The 19,812-nt window shown below is 44.8% G+C and overlaps 1 protein-coding gene across 1 annotated transcript in view; it reads right to left on the reverse strand.

Moving 5' to 3' along the window:
• The window catches only part of LOC126095640 (uncharacterized), a 793,146-nt gene that overhangs the window by 361,187 nt on the left and 412,147 nt on the right, over window positions 1-19,812 (reverse strand). The window contains exon 3 of the mRNA XM_049910402.1: window positions 8,477-8,531. The gene's annotated coding sequence lies outside the window, so the exon portion shown is untranslated. The remainder of the gene's footprint in view (window positions 1-8,476; window positions 8,532-19,812) is intronic.

Consider the following 19,812-nt stretch of genomic DNA (forward strand, 5'->3'; position numbering starts at 1 on the left):
GTGAACCGTATGTGCAGTTGACGGACTTTGAGCGAGGGCGTATAGTGGGCATGCGGGAGGCCGGGTGGACGTACCGCCGAATTGCTCAACACGTGAGGCGTGAGGTCTCCACAGTACATCGATGTTGTCGCCAGTGGTCGGCGGAAGGTGCACGTGCCCGTCGACCTGGGACCGGACCGCAGCGACGCACGGATGCACGCCAAGACCGTAGGATCCTACGCAGTGCCGTAGGGGACCGCACCGCCACTTCCCAGCAAATTAGGGACACTGTTGCTCCTGGGGTATCGGCGAGGACCATTCGCAACCGCCTCCATGAGGCTGGGCTACGGTCCCGCACACCGTTAGGCCGTCTTCCGCTCACGCCCCAACATCGTGCAGCCCGCCTCCAGTGGTGTCGCGACAGGCGTGAATGGAGGGACGAATGGAGACGTGTCGTCTTCAGCGATGAGAGTCGCTTCTGCCTTGGTGCCAATGATGGTCGTATGCGTGTTTGGCGCCGTGCAGGTGAGCGCCACAATCAGGACATGGCCAACACCCGGCATCATGGTGTGGGGAGCGATCTCCTACACTGTCCGTACACCACTGGTGATCGTCGAGGGGACACTGAATAGTGCACGGTACATCCAAACCGTCATCGAACCCATCGTTGTACCATTCCTAGACCGGCAAGGGAACTTGCTGTTCCAACAGGACAATGCACGTCCGCATGTATCCCGTGCCACCCAACGTGCTCTAGAAGGTGTAAGTCAACTACCCTGGCCAGCAAGATCTCCGGATCTGTCCCCCATTGAGCATGTTTGGGACTGGATGAAGCGTCGTCTCACGCGGTCTGCACGTCCAGCACGAACGCTGGTCCAACTGAGGCGCCAGGTGGAAATGGCATGGCAAGCCGTTCCACAGGACTACATCCAGCATCTCTACGATCGTCTCCATGGGAGAATATCAGCCTGCATTGCTGCGAAAGGTGGATATACACTGTACTAGTGCCGACATTGTGCATGCTCTGTTGCCTGTATCTATGTGCCTGTGGTTCTGTCAGTGTGATCATGTGATGTATCTGACCCCAGGAATGTGTCAATAAAGTTTCCCCTTCCTGGGACAATGTTCTTATTTCAATTTCCAGGAGTGTAGATTGCAAGTCGTTATGCAAAAATGTTGAGGCAGACTAGGATGGAGAGCTGCATCAAACCAGTCTCTGGACTGAAGACCACAACACCAACATCTTCCGTTTCGTAAGATAAAAAAAATCACAATGCTACACCTAAAACAGACGTTCACATGACACTACAATTCTTCAATCGCAATGACAACACGTTTTTGTTGGAGATCATCTCTGAGAATTTGACGGTAGCAAATCTATACAATCTATCGCACTGTACAACTGTCCCTGCAAACCTTAACACAAATTCATAAGAACACTCTGACTAATTTTCCATTTAGTACGTTTATTTTCTGTACATGTCACTTCAGAAATGTTCCAAATAAGGAGTAAAGCTCATTCAAAAAGTTTAATGTTTGCTTCACAAAAATAATAAACCACAACTGAATATTTAGCCCACGTTAAAACTGATCCAGTATTGCAGCCCATGACCAAGCAGCATTCCGCAGATAATGGCCTTTAGGACCAACTCACAGTGTCAGCTTGTGGCAAATATCACATAACGAATACTTCTCCAAAGAGAAGAGTGTCAAGAAAAAGCCTTTGAGTCTGTCCGTAAAATGTGTTTACTTTGTCGGACAGGAAAAGCAGTGCCCATTGACGGCTTGGAAATCGCTACAGTAAACAGTTTAATAGTGTTATTATCCTTGAACGCTACAAAGCATGAAATATCGTTTCATTTTTAGGCCTACAACGTTTTATTGATCCGTGGATACTCTTCCTCCTAAATTCGAACTTAACAGTTTGATATTGCTGTGTAGTCCGAAGGAGAGACAGCCAGGTCAAAAGCACCACAGGGGCAAAGATGCGGGCTGGTGCCAGTGACATAGAGACTCGCCACTTGCGCTAGTTCCACCAGCGCCGAGGATGAAGATGTCTACTTCGCCTCGGCCAATTGCAGGCCGAGTGCAATCCGCCAATGACCAAACGACAACGGACAGAAGCCTGCTCGGAAGGCAGAAGGGTAGCTTCCGTCCAGGGCTGACTTAGACAGGGAACGTCGTTTAGTGAACACTTAGAAGTGAACAGACAGTTGTTGTAACTGCATTTGCTATGTACTGTGAAATTTACCTACGATTATTTGCACTTAGCCATTGAGGACCTTTTTTGTGTTACATTACATGCAGTGTTGCAGATTTAATCATTCAACAAGTCACAAAGATAAGTAAATATTTTTGACTCATTTGTGTCACTTTGTTCTAATTTGTTGGAGTATTGTACAACCTTGGTTCTCCTATTCTGTTACCTGACCCTGGGACATAGCTGTGTAACAGTGGCAGGGAGAAATTGTCTTAGCGGTGTACTACAACAGACCGTTTCACCAACTCACAAACTCAGCCTCCACAGCAGTAACGACGAGGCCTTTACAAAAATGGCGACGAGGGTTTACAAAAGACATAAAGTTAAACAAAACATGAGCACTCCACTACTAACTATGTTCTTACTTTAGTGAGATGTAATGATTTGTTACACATATACAGAGCGGGTTATTTAAGTTGACACATCAAATATCTCGAGAAATTTTCCTCCCAAAAAAAAAAAAAAAAAAGTGGTAAAGGCGAAATCAGTGTGAAGGACGGGAGTCTCAACATGATACCATCCAGATCCTACTAGATAGCACTGTGTAAGTAGGCTGTTTAGGTTCTTATATTGGTAACGCCGCCGCCACGTAGCACTCTCTGTATGAAAATCACTGGCTGTGCTGTGTGCAGTCTGTCGCTAGTTTGCATTGTTGTCTGCCATTGTAGTGTTGGGCAGCTGGATGTGAACAGCGCGTAGCGTTGCGCAGTTGGAGGTGAGCCGCCAGCAGTGGTGGATGTGGGGAGAGAGATGGCGGAGTTTTGAAATTTGTAATACTGGATATCATGAACTGCTATATATATTATGACTATTAAGGTAAATACATTGTTTGTTCTCTATTAAAATCTTTCATTTGCTAACTATGCCTATCAGTAGTTAGTGCCTTCCGTAATTTGAATCTTTTATTTAGCTGGCAGTAGTGGCGCTCGCTGTATTGCAGTAGTTCGAGTAACGAAGATTTTTGTGAGGTAAGTGATTTGTGAAAGATATAGATTAATGTTGGGACGTTTCAACTGTTGTCGGCTAAACAGAGGGCAACTCATATCATGATGTTCCACGATGTCGCTTCATAAGTCGTTTGAAATTCAAAACGACCCTCTTGAATTTACCGACATCTGCATCCAGTTCTGACTCGTTTATTAATCTGGGCTAGCCTGCGATTTCGTCAGACAAATCCTGGATGGGCATTACAAATTACGAAATTCTCGTACAGTTTTTAAAATACTAACTGTTAAATATTTGAATGTTTGTCGTAATAGGTCAAATAAAAGCCGGAATAATGGAAAACATATTTATTAAACACAATGGCTAGTCTCACAGTATACAACATGTTACACTCATGGCTGTCAACAACAGAGTTACTGTCCAGCCCTTTGAGACTCCCTCTCACACCACTTGCCTGATGCCACATCCGCCAGCTACACAGGGTGCGCTCTTTGCACCATTGCAACATAACATCCACACGTTGATTCAGCTGCTGTTACCAATTGGTTTTAGCAACCCACAACGCCTTCGAATAACACGTACAAATTTTTCAGATTCTTTCACTCGCTATGCGCAGACATTAGTCATGCAGGTAAAATGAACAGGACTTTTTGTAGCAAATTTAATTTAGTTAAATTTTGTACTCGGATATGTTTTCCATGGAGGCCAGGGAGGCCACGAGTTCGAGTTGTTCAAGAAAAACGTGTCTGAAGGTCACTTACGTACGTTTTTCTTTAATAATTCGAAATCTATTGCCTCTAGTGAAAACGTATCCCAGCACAAAATTTCACTGCATTAAATTTCCTACGAAAAGCACCTGCCCTTCTTTTCTGTAGAACTCTCACTTATTGGTACTGAACGAGAGAAAATGAAGCATGGTTTTTGAAGGTGTTGCAGGTTGCATACAACTCATAGAGAGAGGCAGCCGAACCATCCTGAATGTAACCAGACTGACGGAAGAAAGCATCACGCTCAAGGTCAAGATCATTTTTTGAGAAGTGACATGAGAGGTAAATTCGTCATTATAGAAGTATGTGACAGAATTCTAACCAAACGAAATATACATATCACGGTAAAGCGTGCCAAAACAGTCGCTTCAACACACAGCGGCAACACAGTGTGTATTCTCGCATGCAAACGGTCATAAAGGTGCCAAATGACATTCTGCATCCCAAGCATGTGGCACCTTTTGTTGCAAGTCAGCAATGGTTCTGTAGCCTCTGGAGAATGAAAAGTTCAATTGGCGAGAGATCAGGTAATCTTGCTGATCATGGCAGTTGTACACCACAAAGAGCGCGTTGGGTTGCGGCAGCCGTATGTGGGCGTGCATTGTTCCGCTGGAAAAGGATGTAATGTTGCTGTCGAAGAAAATGGCAGTAGCCGCTGTCCAATTTAGTAGCACTGGTTACTCAGCCCTGCAGAAACACAAATGTGACCGCGACTGATGCCCCCCCCCCCCCCCAAATCCCACACGTATACAGGGTGGTCGGAAATTTCCGTTACAAACTTCTAGGACATATACAGGGTAGTGAGTACAGAGCATTTTGAAAAAGAACCAATGTCCGGAATCGTATAGTTTCCATTCTAAGACAGCTTCAATTCAGATGTGTACCTCCTCAACGTCTGCTTAGAGCAAGAGAAACGTCTCAGAGTTCCCTATCCTGGTGTGCAACAGGGTAGACACGATGACGTGTACTACGTCAAACGATCCCCAGATGTCACTTATTGTCCGCTTTGCTGTGAGATCGAGTCAATACCTGTGCATCACCGATAGAGGAAACATCGTGCAGTACACGTTTGCGGAATACGCAGACATGTTCCTTGTGTATGCCGAAGCTGGAGGTAACGGAAGAGCTGCTAGTCGGCTGTATCACGAACGTTTTCCACACCGTCACACTCCATCGCACAAACTGTTGGCCCAGGTTACACAATGACTACGAGAATCGGGTGCCTTCACCGTGAGGAGGCAGGACTGTGGCGCTCCACGGCGACGCCGCACTCCCGAATTTGAAGAAGGTGTACTGCGTCGCAGTGAAGATAGCCCGTCAACGAGTTCACGAATAATTGCGCGTGCAATGGTTGAACTTGTTAGTCACAGTACCGTGTTGGACTTCCTGCATGAGCAACAATTACATCGGCATCACTTACAGAGGTTACACGCTATGGGTCCAGCAGACTTTCCAAAACGCGTCGCCTTCTGTACATGGTTCCTGCACCGTTGCATCGAAGCGTCCCTGTTTCTACGTCGAGTTCTCTTCACAGATGAATGTAGGTTCACAAGCGATTGTGTTCTGAATGCTCGAAATAGCAATGTCTGGGCGGACGAAAACCCTTGCGCCACGCATGTTCAGCGATTTCAAGACAGGTTTGGAATTAACGTGTGGACAGACATACTGGAACGCCATATGATTGGACCATACCCATTCCATCCAAGCTCACGGGTCCCGCATACTATGTCTTCCTACGACACATAATGGACCCGTTCTTGGAAGCTGTGCCATTGAATGTCCGTCAGGAAATGTGGTTTCAGCATGATGGAGCACCACCTCACTTTTCACACAAACTTTGTAGGAGGAGACTTCAAAAAGTAAACATAAATATCTCTCACGGATTAGGCGTGGCCGACTGCTGCCTACAAGGAAGTGCGAGCAGTGATCTATTGTTGTAACGGGTAGCTGAAAATCGGTGTGCATGTCGGAGCTCCGGAAGAAAAGGGAGAAGCGGAGGAGGGAGAGGCGCCTGCCAAAAAGTGACTAACAGTATTCGAGCGAAACGCGACGGACAGACAGCGGACAACAGACCAGGAGAAGGACAACAACTCAGACGACAACGGGCGCTAAGCGAAACCTTCCTCCCAATAATGACGGCAAGGGTCAGAGCAGCGGAGAAATAAATCCAACACGTGAGCAAAGAGAATAACCGGATGTCAAGAAAGGTAGTTATCAGGCAGTCCCAGTAGATTCGACAATATCAAGCGTGATCACTGAACTAATCAGCTGTTCTTTTTATGTCCTTTATTGTTATTTCATCCCCCTCGCCCGTAAAGGCGGTGCATTATTCCACTTTTCAGCCAAGCGAATTAGAAAGTGTAGAATGAGAAAACAAAATTTGCGGTTGTTGTTGGATTTTAAATTAAAAATGAAAGACAGACAGCTGAAGAATGAAAATATATACATTTTGGTTCAAATGGCTCTGAGCACTATGAGACTTAACATCTATGGTCATCAGTCCCCTAGAACTTAGAACTACTTAAACCTAACTAACGTAAGCACATCACACAACGCCCAGTCATCATGAGGCAGAGAAAATCCGTGACCCCGCATGGAATCGAAACCGGGAACCCGGGTGCGGGACGCGAGAACGCTACCGCACGACCACGAGCTGCGGACTATACATTTTAAAAGTATATCACAGAAACGTGAAATACGTGTGATAAAAAAAAAAAACAAAAAAAACACTGAATCACTGCACTTGTACTTAAAATCTGAAAGACCTGCACTGGGGGAGAAGTATTGTGGGAGGAGAAAATATGTTCCATAGTTGTTGAGAAGTGTGGTTAAAGAGGTGGGAAATTATGGAGATGGTAGGTAGGAGATGAAGCGGATAGTGGGAATACAGAAGGGGGGAAAGACAGAGAGTCAGAAGGAGTAATAGTTTGTGGTGTGGGTAGTAGTACCAGAAGAAAGGGATAGGCGTAGGTGGAATGGGAACAGGAGAGAGGATCTCTAATGTGGAGGGGAGAAGTGGGGAAGAGTAAGGCGTGGCATACCAGGGTTGGTGATCAGAGGCGAGACACTAGAGTTCTTGGAATGTAGTTTTCGGATAGTATAGGAGATGCGGAGGTGTTCGATGTGGGTGAGGGGAGGTGGGTGGGGTGGGGGGAATTTTATAAGACGGTAGAGGATTCGTGTGGGGGAAGGTAAACGGATGCAGAACGCGAGACGGAGCGCATGGCATTGGAGGCTCTAGAGGGACTTACAGACCTTAGTTGGGGCACCGGCTATGCGCTGGACGGCTTCCTATACAATCGGCCACGTGGAACGCTATTAGCTGCCGTATTCAGGTGGCGCGAGAAGGTGGCGCTCTCGCTGTGCGCTAACGATCATTTAAGTCCCTCTCCCCTGGGGGGCATTCAACCTCGCGGCGTTCGATACCAGATCTATGGTTGTGGGACATGTAATCAGCACGTCCCCAATCCCTCCAGCCGTTATTGGGAGCAGATGAATCTTGTTGATGCCGTTACTTCTTTATTCATGTAGCTCTCTTTTTCTGGCCTTATGTGGCTGGGTGGAATCCATTCGAGACCTCCCTACGACCGAACAAATCAGAGGAGGCTTCGGGAATGGAACACGTGGCCTTCCGCACAGAAGGCAGCGACGCTAAAGATTCGGTTCGGAGGCGGCCTTCAGAACGTAAATTACACTTTGTTATGACAGGCCAAGCATATGTTACTGGATGCTGTACTACACGTTAGACTGATACAGACACATGACACTATTTTCAAGACAATCTCCAAGTGTCTGCAAACAAAGGTAGGAATCTTCGCATCATCCACGTCTGTGCATCATAAGACAAATTATTGGTACCGTTTAGATTAGATTAAATTAGATTAATTATTAATTCCATAGACCCACAGAAGAGGGGATCCTCCTGGATGTGGACATTTCACTTTGTCCAGAATTTCATGTTGAATATGTGTGCAATTTAGATTCTTTGCCCACGAGAATCGTACTGGGTCGCTTACTTCAGCTTTGGAGCACTTTTCCAGTTGCCGCGCGACTTCATCCCCACTCTGTGACGCAACTGTTGTCCGTAACCCAACAGAATGTGTCTGTAGGAAACCCGGAACAGGTGCACTCTTCAGACAATGCGTCACTCTTGTTGCGCATTGGTCTTAGCGTGGGACGACATGTCTAACTTATTTTCGGAAGTCCCCACTTACAAGTATTATTCCTTTTTAATTTTCATTTGAAACCGCATGTGAAGAGGGAAAGAGTCGTAGAAGAAGATTCTGTATAAAGTTACTTTTTCTCGTAGCATACGAATATTTTATTAAAAAATAGATGCTTTCAATTTTTAAAATGAAGCTGTTTTCTATGCCACCGAAAACAGTGCCATCAAGTAGTAAGCTAACAGCGCCGTTTTTTAGGTCGTACTCATGTGAATTAAGCTGTATTGTTTCCTTGTTTGAACCTTTCATATTACAGGTTGAAGAAGTTTACATGTAATTGTAAGCTCTTTGAGGGTACTCACCTTGGCCTGCTTAAGATCCCAATTGCTGTCTGGGCATATCCTTCAGCACAGCAACCTGCAGATGAAGAAGGAATGTATTAGTGGAAAGTAAAATCCTGCAGTCGTATACTGTCCTAACTCTAAATCCTCCTTGCTTTTCGGTAGTGGTAGACCGCATAGCTGGTTCATCTATTTCAAAAGACATAGTGCGAACCAGCAAGAGAGTTAACGTAGTACCCAAAGCACTGGAGTAACATTTTGAAGAAGCGGGATACATATCTTCGACCAGCCACTCGCAACTACAATACATATATATTCTCTTAATTTCACTGAACCGACGGGAATCCGTCGGCCCATGGCTTGGGCCCTCGTAAGTTCAACTCGATCTCTAAACTGAAGGAAACACTTCACGGCATTCGCTTCAAAACTGCTACAAATTCGTCTGGCAATAGACCGCACCGCGCGAATTGTCAACACAACTGGCACTGCTAAGAGTATTCTACGACTTCCATGTCGCTGGCAACGAGCTATACACAATGCTGGTGACTACTTTGAAAGTCAGTAAAACTTTGAAACACGAATCTATTTTTTACGAGCTGTAAATAAATAGTTGCCATTATTAAAGTTCCAACCCTCGTATAACATCTAGAGAATGGAGTGAGAGCCCGCAGTTCGGAACATCTTTGTAAGAATGGGACTCTGCCGAACGTTGGGTCCACAACAACTAAATGCTTATGCAATATAAGATTTGTCGGGACTCACGAATATAAATAAACAAGAAGTGAGAGAAGGAAATTTGACCGTTTTACTGAGATCCAACTTCATTGGCCACAGAAAGAGATAGAGAGTGAAAGGCCTTTTTTTTCAGTACAAAATGGTAGGAAGCACGTTGCTGTATAACTGCCTGAAGCAAAAGACAGGAAAGAGGACCAGCATATCTTAAGGAATCTTTTTACTGGTCAGCACTCAGAATACCTGCAGCGCAACCAATCCGAACAAAGTAAAGAATGCAAATCACAGAAATATGAGTCCTCTTTTTTAAGAGCAGTTGGTTCAACTTCAGACTTCTCCTCCGCCGGCCTCCATAGCCAACAGGGTCCATCTCCGAGTAGATTAGCTAAGGGATTTACAAAGATTTCGAGATTTCTAGCTGACTTAAACTTAGCCACAAGCACGGGTCACTGGTGGGCCGCCAATGACTGATCTGCAGCCGCTTCAGCCTTCACGTACGTACTGATATGGTAAGTTTGAGCCGTGACAGCTAGGTGATCCATACGGACAGTAGGCTTTTTATAGAATTTCAGTAACTTCAGGCTTCACTCTGAAGACTTGCTTTCAGCTTTGTATGACAAATACGCTTTTACCTCTGATAACAGGTGCAACGCATTCCCTTCTCTAGCGGTATCTATCGTTTATACCAACATCACGACAATCACGGTACAACTACACCGATACAATTGTTATATTTTGATATACGATTATATTATTTTACCCCATTCTCTTCAATCAGATGTGCCAAGGTTTCACTTTAGAAATGCTACTGCTCGTCCGAATATTTATGACTCACTTTGATGTAATAATTGTGTTTTTTTTCATTTAGTAGTCATTCAATTCCTAATTCTACATTTCGGTGGGTTTATAATTAATCTCTGTCAGATAACAGGGCGAATTAGCACACTTATAGACTACCCAACCCGCATCGACTAACACCTGTCGTAGGCAGTATTCACGAAAGTTTCTCCTAAGTCGGTAAAATGCTGTGGTAGATGCCTACTAACGGGAGCTAATTGCAACTTCGTTGTTTTCTTACATTTTGGCTCATTCTTGTAAGTTTAAAATGAATTGTAATTGTCGTTTGAGAAACATTCTTCCCATACTTTTAATTTATTTACCATAAATTCAATTTGGTCTTCCGCTTCAGATATTCGGAAAGCTGCTGTTATTCTAAAAGTTGCTGGTAGTTAATATTCCAATCTATCGACAGGTCGTGAATTTAAATGACACATTTTCAGTTCCCGCAAAACCAACAACATTTCACTTGCCGACATTTGCATGGTCAGCTCTTCTCGCAGAACAGCGAAACAACAAAACCATCGAAGTCAAGACACGTTTCCTCCTTCAAGATATGTTCTGACTGTATGCTACGTGAATCTAATCCAAACATTTGAACGTATTAGCTGAGAAACTTTTTGGCCTAAACCTTTCTAGATGCAGTTGCTAACCTCTTATACAACTGTCTCGCTCATGCCCCCGGTTAAGAATCTTTGGTCTGGGACGTATTCCTTCTGGATCTTCCACTACATATAAAAAAAATCACCAGAGAGAGAAAACATATTAGTGCTGTACGACTGACAATGCGAAGAATCTAGGAGATGTAGGTTGTTTCACATTGCCTTTAGCCCTACCGAACACGGCAGTTCCAAACCGAGATTAATTATGGGTTTTCATCCTCTTTTTTCGATATTTGTTAACATCTATTCACCGTGGGAAGTGGCAAGGAAGAACATTCGAATGGATGCTTAAGAAGTGTCCTATTCCTTCACACCGTAATTCACTGAAGACAGCTTTATATAGACAGCGATTTAAAAGTTCTCGTTCGAAGGTCGTGTAGTATAGGATCGGTGTCCCGAACAGACAAAAGTTCCGTGAGCACTGAGGAAATCATCCGATCGACTCACCATGTTGAAGATAGCAGCTTGGTAAAACACCGTGTCCTGCTACCTGAAGATTCCCCAACTGCAAGCTGTCGTCTGACAGGAGTCGTCGAATCCTGCCTCAGGCATGGGTGTGTGTGATGTCCTTAGGTTAGTTAGGTTTAAGTAGTTCTAAGTCTAGGGGACTGATGACCTCGGATGTTAAGTCCCATAATGCTCAGAACCATTTGAACAGGAGTCGTTGACCCTTCAAGGCCCTTTTCCAAGGGAGTGAAGGCTTGATGGTCGCAAGCGCAGAGATCAGAACTATAGGGCGAGTGCTCGAATGTCTCCTACTTGAATTGGGGCCACTTCTGCGTTCCAGAAATTGCGATATGGGGACGTGCGCTATGAAGAAGCAGCAGCTATCTTTGTGGCAGTTTTCCCAGAAGTTCGCCTTAATTGCTCAAACACATTCTTCATTGTTCGACGGATGTCTACCTGTGTTTGTCCTTCGGCAGCCAAGAAAAGAATAACCGCACGTTGGTCCTGTTTGGAAGCACTTAGTAATGACGTCGCCGTAGTTTACATGTCCGTATTTACCGCAAGAAGGACACGAATGCCACACTATTCCCTTGCCGATAGGTCTACGTTGCATATATACTGGAGCAACATCCTCAAATTGAAACTTTTTGATCGCCCCTTATAATTTAATCTGTTACCCTGTGGCCAGAGAATAAATAAAGAGGAAAGATGAAGACCACCTACAGGAAAATTAAAGAGTCCTTTGGAAAAAAAAGAAGCAGCTGTATGATTATCAAGAGCTCTGATAGCAAGCTAGTACTAAGCAAAGAAGAAAAAGCTGAAAGAAGGCTGAGAAGAATGTGTAGAAGGATTATACAGGTGGAATGAACATAAAGATAATATTATAGAAAGGGAGGAGGTAGTAGTTGAAAATGACCTGATAGACATGATATTGCGAGAATATTTTGATAGAGCACTTACAGATACAAGTCGCAACAAAACCATGGAGTGCACAATGTTCCATCGGAAGTATTGAGATACTTCGGAAAACCAGCCTTGAGAAACCTATTGCACGTGGTCGGCAAGATATCTGACACAGGCGAAATAGATTCAAACAGTGCGGACAGGTGTGAATGTTCCCGAGCTATCAGTTTAATAAATAATGACTACAAAATTCTTATACGAATTACTTACAGAAGAAAGGAAAAACTGATAAGGCCGACCTCGGAGATCAGTTTGAGAGTCGATAGAAATTATTACTGACCGTACGACTTATCTTAAAAGGTAGGATAAAGAAAGGTAAACCTATTTATACAAATTGTAGATTTCGGGAAACTTTTGACAGTGTTAACTGGAAAACCCTTTTTGGTATTCTGAAGGCAGCGAAGATAAAATATGGGAAGTTAAAAATAATCTACAACTTGTACAAAAACAAGACTACAGTTACAAGAGTTGAATGATGTGAAAGGGAAGCAGCAGCTAAGTCCCATTACCAAGACAATTTATTCTCAGGTACATTTCTACATTGATTTCGAAATAAAGTGCCGGACCTAATGTGCAGATGGAGGTAGCAGTATTCGAGGAGGAAGCTATTCGAAAGTAGACGTTAAAATCATTTTTATGGAGCTACAGTTGACCCGGTGTCCCACGTCATTGAGAGGCTCTGAATCTTGAAACTAATACCTGTATGAAGCACCTGGAAACACGAAATACGGTGTATCGTTAGGGATTCTCAAGGAGGAAACGCACCTGGAGGATGAAGATGAGCCTAAAGAACATGTAAAACTTTCCAAAAGTGAATATCGTAATTGATGTAGGCTTGCTTGAGGTGAGCTTATTAAGCGAGAATATGAAAGCGAGCACGGGAGACCCGGAAGTTTACAAGCTTTTTCAAGAATGTAACGTCTTACCGCTCTGCTCAAGTATTATTCAGTATGTGTTGAAATCAGAGGACGAAGTGAAACTTCCGTGTCAGTATCCGTTCGAATGACCTATATTTCGCGTCACAGTTCCAAACTTTTTTGAATTATCTCCTTGAAATATTGAATTTCAAACTCTGGTTGCTTCTGTTCTTTAGTATTCAGTCGAAAGTCCCTGCGGCACTGTGATCCTCAGGATACAGGACTACCGTCTTAATGAAGGATTATAAAAACCGTCCTGGCTTGTTCTCTGCAAAACGGAGAGCTGTATGTGGAGAATATCGTAGATTTATATCAACTGTAGTTGAAAGTACTCTATTAATTATATTCACTAGCTGATAATTTACTATAATATAAGGACTTAGGTGAAATAAATTGCAATAGGTCGTTAGTCTAAATGTAGTACAATTTTCTTACAACTTCAGTTATCAGAAGAATGAAAATGCATACCACCCATCCTTTTCCTTGTCGTTCCAGATTTATGCATCACAGTACAAAGACGACTCTGCACAGGAAGTCAATGGTAGGTCACCTCGCTCGAGAATTTAGCACGAAAATAAAAAGTGTCTACCACATTGCCAGTGAATCTAGATCTTTACATATTCATATTTTTTATACATGTATACCTTCTAAGGGAGAAGGTACCAGAATACCAAAAACGCTAAAAGATTTTTCTGAAGACAAAACAAAAAGTGCAATACACTGTTACAGGCCCGCAGGTTTAATCCAAGAAGCAGATCATAATAATGACACTGATATAGCCTGGCTACAGGAAGTGGTCCAGGAAAGACAGTGTGCTGTTGTGGAACTTACTAACAAATATACTATGTTCCTTCTCTGAGGTGGACATTAAGATGGACTGTAAAAAAGTGATATATAGTCATTTTTCATTTACCCTGGCAAGAAAAATTGCTCAGTTTGCTTTTCTGGGAAACAGAAATCGCCAAGTTGCACCGTTATTGCCAGAAATAAACGCCGTTTGGTGGATGGATAAATCACGAATGTATAAAACGACAGGTGTGTGAACGGGCCACTATGTTTAGATTTAGCTCTGATAATGCTTCAAATCATTCGACGAGTTTCCATTTATCCTATGGAAGGTTGAAGAGAAGATACAAGAACACAGAGGTCCCGCGGAAGCAAGGGAGAAAGAAAGCTTTGAGTTTAACGACGAGACGGTTAGTGACAGAAAAGAAGATTGGACTGTGGAAGGCGTGCTATGCTCTTTTTAAAGAAACCATCCTGGCATTTGCCTTATTTTATTTTATGTACTACCACACAAAACTAGAAAAGATAATTTATATTCTGTGTTAAAAGTATGAAAGTCGGTTTTATCAAAAGTTCTCGGAAGAAAAGAGATTTCCGTAGGGATGCAGAGGCAGAGAGGAGAGAGAGAGAGAGAGAGAGAGAGAGAGAGAGGGAGGAGGATGAGGATGTAGGGTATTGCTGTTAGAGAGATGCGTGGGAGCTCATAGCTATGAAATATTAATTTCGAGTGCCCTACGGTCCGTAGTAGTATGGCTACCTACGTGGCAATTTTTGCGAGTACTGGCGCCAGTAGTTTATTCTCGTGTGACTGGCGCGACAATGACAGACGCCTGTGTGCCGCTGTGGAGTGAAACTTGCAGGTCACGGGTTTCAGGCCGTAAAATATTTCATGAAGGAGGCCACGGGCTAGGTGCCGTTGCTGCATAAATGATGGCGACTGCAGTACCGGTCCACCCTCTTAGCGGGAGAACAGCCGGTGGTATATTGGGGGTGGAAGGGGCAGGGAGGGATGGAGAGTGGGAGGGCGGTGGGAAGCCAGTTGACCCCCTCCTGCTCCAACCCACGCCAGCAGAGCACGCACCAGCCACAAGCCACGCGCCCCGTTCTTGATGGATTACGCACGCAACTGCAGCTGGCACTCACGCGACGACCGTCAGCTGTTCGATCGATCACCTTCGATCATGCGACCAGTTCAAAGACCTCAGAACTCAATGCGGCGTAAAGGCAACAGTTACTAAATGGCCATTTGAAACCCGGACACAGTCCATGCATTCGAACGTTCGCTTCGTATGGACTATATGTGTAGAGGAATAATTTCGGTGAAGATACAGAATTGCATTGCCAGGAAGTTGTTGTTGTTGTTGTTGTAGTTGTGGTCTTCAGTCCAGAGAATGGTTTCATGCAGCTCTTCAAGCTACTCTATCCTGTGCAAGCTTCTTCATCTCCCAGTACCTACTGCAAACTACATCCTTCTGAATCTGCTTTGTGTATTCATCTCTTGGTCTCCATCTACAATTTTTACCCTCCACGCTGCCCTCCAATGCTAAATTTGTGATCCCTTGATGCCTCAGAACATGTCCTACCAACCGAACCCTTCTTCTAGTCAAGGTGTGTCACAAATTTCTCTTCTCCCTAATTCTATTCAATACCTCCTCATTAGTTATGTGATCTACCCAACTAATCTTCAGCATTCTTCTGTAGCACCACATTTCGAAAGCTTCTATTCTCTTCTTGTCCAAACTATTTATCACCCACGTTTCACTTTCATACGTGGCCACACTCCATACAAATACTTTCAGAAACGACTTCCTGACACCTAAATCTATACTCGATGTTAACAAATTTCTCTTCCAGAATGAGATTTTCACTCTGCAGCGGAGTGTGCGCTGATATGAAACTTCCTGGCAGATTAAAACTGTGTACCGGACCGAGACACGAACTCTGGACCTTTGCCTTTCGTGGGCAAGTGCGCTACCAACTGAGCTACCCAAGCACGACTCACGCCCCGTCCTCACAGCTTTACTTCTGCCAGTACCTCGTCTCCTACCTTCCAAACTTCACAGAAGCTCTCCTGCGGTTCACAGAAGAGCTGGTGACTACTTTAAGGATAAAAATATGGAAACGTCAGAACACAACACTTTACCGGTCTTAACAGAGTGCAGAAAACCGTTGGCATTCAGAACAGCTTCCAATCGTCTCGGAGTGAATAAGTATGCTGTATGGTATTCAACGGTGCCTCGTACCATTCTTGCTGCAAAATAGTGGAAGGTTCAGGTAAAGATGATGGAGGTGGGTAGCGATCATGCCCCCTTCTCTTCAAAGCAGACCATAAAAGCTCACCGCGCGCAGTAGCCGCGCAGTCTCAGGCGCCTTGTCACGGTGCTTGCGGCTCCCCGCGTCGGAGGTTCGAGTCCTACCTCGGGCATGGGTGTGCGTGTTGTCCTTAGCGTAAGTTAGTTTAAGGGTCTCCGGAACGCCCTATACTTGCAATGTTAAAATAACGCTTATAAATTACATATTTCCTCACAAAGTATTTGAGGTAGGAAGTTGAACTTTTTAGAGATTATTTATTGGAATATGGGCTACAACTTAACACAGGGATTTTACAAAATTTTAGTTCAGTTATTAAAGATGATTTTTTTTCAATTGTAATGAAAATTCACAACATTTTTTTGCAATTTTTTATTTATACACTCCTGGAAATGGAAAAAAGAACACATTGACACCGGTGTGTCAGACCCACCATACTTGCTCCGGACACTGCGAGAGGGCTGTACAAGCAATGATCACACGCACGGCACAGCGGACACACCAGGAACCGCGGTGTTGGTCGTCGAATGGCGCTAGCTGCGCAGCATTTGTGCACCGCCGCCGTCAGTACACTCCTGTACACTCCTGGAAATGGAAAAAAGAACACATTGACACCGGTGTGTCAGACCCACCATACTTGCTCCGGACACTGCGAGAGGGCTGTACAAGCAATGATCACACGCACGGCACAGCCGACACACCAGGAACCGCGGTGTTGGTCGTCGAATGGCGCTAGCTGCGCAGCATTTGTGCACCGCCGCCGTCAGTGTCAGCCAGTTTGCCGTGGCATACGGAGCTCCATCGCAGTCTTTAACACTGGTAGCATGCCGCGACAGCGTGGACGTGAACCGTATGTGCAGTTGACGGACTTTGAGCGAGGGCGTATAGTGGGCATGCGGGAGGCCGGGTGGACGTACCGCCGAATTGCTCAACACGTGGGGCGTGAGGTCTCCACAGTACATCGATGTTGTCGCCAGTGGTCGGCGGAAGGTGCACGTGCCCGTCGACCTGGGACCGGACCGCAGCGACGCACGGATGCACGCCAAGACCGTAGGATCCTACGCAGTGCCGTAGGGGACCGCACCGCCACTTCCCAGCAAATTAGGGACACTGTTGCTCCTGGGGTATCGGCGAGGACCATTCGCAACCGTCTCCATGAAGCTGGGCTACGGTCCCGCACACCGTTAGGCCGTCTTCCGCTCATGCCCCAACATCGTGCAGCCCGCCTCCAGTGGTGTCGCGACAGGCGTGAATGGAGGGACGAATGGAGACGTGTCGTCTTCAGCGATGAGAGTCGCTTCTGCCTTGGTGCCAATGATGGTCGTATGCGTGTTTGGCGCCGTGCAGGTGAGCGCCACAATCAGGACTGCATACGACCGAGGCACACAGGGCCAACACCCGGCATCATGGTGTGGGGAGCGATCTCCTACACTGGCCGTACACCACTGGTGATCGTCGAGGGGACACTGAATAGTGCACGGTACATCCAAACCGTCATCGAACCCATCGTTCTACCATTCCTAGACCGGCAAGGGAACTTGCTGTTCCAACAGGACAATGCACGTCCGCATGTATCCCGTGCCACCCAACGTGCTCTAGAAGGTGTAAGTCAACTACCCTGGCCAGCAAGATCTCCGGATCTGTCCCCCATTGAGCATGTTTGGGACTGGATGAAGCGTCGTCTCACGCGGTCTGCACGTCCAGCACGAACGCTGGTCCAACTGAGGCGCCAGGTGGAAATGGCATGGCAAGCCGTTCCACAGGACTACATCCAGCATCTCTACGATCGTCTCCATGGGAGAATAGCAGCCTGCATTGCTGCGAAAGGTGGATATACACTGTACTAGTGCCGACATTTTGCATGCTCTGTTGCCTGTGTCTATGTGCCTGTGGTTCTGTCAGTGTGATCATGTGATGTATCTGACCCCAGGAATGTGTCAATAAAGTTTCCCCTTCCTGGGACAATGAATTCACGGTGTTCTTATTTCAATTTCCAGGAGTGTATATTCAAAAATATACAGTTTTTTGGGAAAAGGTTGTGTTAAATTATGCAGAAGATACTGTGTAACATTTACTGAAAGTTTGAAAGAAATATGTTTGGAAGATCCTTAGAAAACATGTAATTAGTATGAGAAAATAAAAGTTTTGGGAATCGAGCGACAAAGATTGGATTAACTTTTTAGTGCATTCCAGGTCCATAGGATGGATTATCTTCATCCTCTGCAAACTCCTCCTCCAGCTTCCTCTTGTTCCTCCTCCCGTTTACTCCTGCTTGTATTTCTAGACTCTTTACGGCCCTGTCTGCAGCCCGAAGGCGTTCCTCGTCTAAAGCAAGCATCGCTCGTACCATGTTAGAACCTATCTTCATTCCCATATTTCTAAATACCTTGCACCTTACAATGTTGCCATCATTGAAAGTCGCAACAGCATCATACACACCAAAGTGAAGTGTTTCTATTCCAACAAATACAGTCTTGGGGATTCTCGACCATATAACACTATTTACACTTTCATTGGGGTTTTGAGTTTTTCCGTGAATACACTTTTTCAACAGTTCAGGTGCTGCTAAGTCTCTGAAAATAGGTTTTATCACCTCCATTATTGCATGAGGCAGACTATGCTTATGAGTGTACACTTCACCAGTTAGCAATCCTTTGTTATGTTTACACCAACTGTCTTCTTCTTTGGGACACAAGCTATGTTGGGGATTTTCATCGGTTGAAGAAGTATGAAAAAAAAGAGCCCAAACAGCCTTCTTCATTTCGTCGACACTTTGTGTATTTTGCCTAATAGCCAATCCATAATAGTTCTGTATTTTGTCAATTACACTGTCAGTTAACCTTCCCTTCCCATCCAACCCTTTACCATCACTGAGTTTTTGTTTTTTGTACGAAGCTTTCAGTCGCGATATATATTGAACCATCACGGGTTAGCCACTACACATACTTTATCTCACATCACTAAAATGTACCTGATGAACACGGACGTTAATAATAACACCATTTGACAGCAGTTTAACAGCGCCACAGTGGGTCACGCCCATGTAGAACACATTTCAAAAAAAATTTAAAAATAGTTGTAGTCTTCGGAATTGAATAAATTATATATCTATTAAAAGGTAATAGTCTGCAGATTCAGAAAACGCAAAAAAGTAAAAATTGAACTTTTCATGATTTTGAGCCTTTCCGGAGCCCCTTAAGTTAGATTGAATAATGTGTAGGCTTAGGTACCTATGACCTCAGCGCTTTGGTCCTATAAGACCTTACCACAAATTTCCAAAAAAATTCCACAAAGGCTCAATGATACTGAGATCGACAGACTGTGTGTGGATAGAGAAGATGTGACTATTCATCCTCGTGGTCACAAAACCAGTCCTGGACGATGAGAGCTGTGTGAACAGGGTCCTGTCGTCTTGGAACACAGATTCACAACTGGGGAATAAACATTGTACGGTGTGATGGCCTTGATCGGCCAAAATGGTCACATAATCATTGGTAGTAATGCGACCTTGCAGAGTACTCAAGGGGTGCACGAAATACCACGATATGGCTGCCTAAATCATCACTGAACCCCTGCCACGTTTCTTTTTTGGGACGCGAAATTGACCAGGAGATTGAAAGTGTGAAACAAGACTCATCCGACCAAATGACATTCTTGCATTGTTACGGGCATTTGCATCACTGATACAACTATCGTCCTCATA

This window comes from Schistocerca cancellata, chromosome 8 (assembly GCF_023864275.1).
Source record: "Schistocerca cancellata isolate TAMUIC-IGC-003103 chromosome 8, iqSchCanc2.1, whole genome shotgun sequence".
Taxonomy (NCBI): domain Eukaryota; kingdom Metazoa; phylum Arthropoda; class Insecta; order Orthoptera; family Acrididae; genus Schistocerca; species Schistocerca cancellata.